At 38.6% G+C, this 699-nt stretch overlaps 1 protein-coding gene across 3 annotated transcripts in view; it reads right to left on the bottom strand.

Annotated features, from left to right (window-relative positions):
- galnt1 (UDP-N-acetyl-alpha-D-galactosamine:polypeptide N-acetylgalactosaminyltransferase 1) overlaps window positions 1–699 on the bottom strand; it is a 40,723-nt gene that overhangs the window by 7,771 nt on the left and 32,253 nt on the right. The gene's annotated exons all lie outside the window — the stretch shown is intronic.

The following is a 699-nucleotide window of genomic DNA, read 5'->3' as shown; positions in this document are numbered from 1 at the left end:
TGTGTGTGTGTGTGTGTGTGTTAGGGCTGCACAATATATCTTTTTTTTTCATCGTTATCACAATATCAACTGGCGCAATACACACATTGCAAAAGGCTGCAACATACTGCGATAGACACGCACAGATTTAAGAGTTAGTTGAAAGAAAACATCAATAAAAAATTACAGTTTAAAATCTATTTTTTCAAAAGAATTTCAATTCAATGTTAAATTTGTTCAACATATAATGTTGGAAAATATTACCTTCTGTTTGTTTTAAATTCAACAAGCATTTTGTTGTATTTTAGCAGAATACTGAAAGTTGCAGAACTATGGAGCTAGAATCGTTTCTTTATTACACGCGACAAAGAAAAAAAAAGATCTGAGAAAAAAAAAAGTTTGAGAGAAAAAGTTATCATTCAGTTTTTTGCTCTTGTCTCAGGATTTTTCTCTTGATGTGAAAATAAGTGTCATGGACGGGGCCAAGTTCCTATTGGCCAGTTGGGTGAGCACCACCAGCATCTCCAGCGGGACAATGGAGAGCCCCATACCAGTAGCAGCGGCACAAACCTGTTGGTGGAATAGCAAGCTAGCGTTAGCGAACTAACCAACCAGCCTGTACACCAGGTAGCAGAGGCACATCCCCCGGCCATGACCAGAGCTTATTTTACTGATGTTGTACCCACATGTAACCCTCATTGCAGCCAAGAATTGCATCCA

Source organism: Etheostoma spectabile, chromosome 6 (assembly GCF_008692095.1).
Source record: "Etheostoma spectabile isolate EspeVRDwgs_2016 chromosome 6, UIUC_Espe_1.0, whole genome shotgun sequence".
Classification (NCBI taxonomy): domain Eukaryota; kingdom Metazoa; phylum Chordata; class Actinopteri; order Perciformes; family Percidae; genus Etheostoma; species Etheostoma spectabile.
The sequence above is the reverse complement of the archived record's forward strand: the minus strand, read 5'-3'. Positions and strand labels throughout refer to the sequence as shown.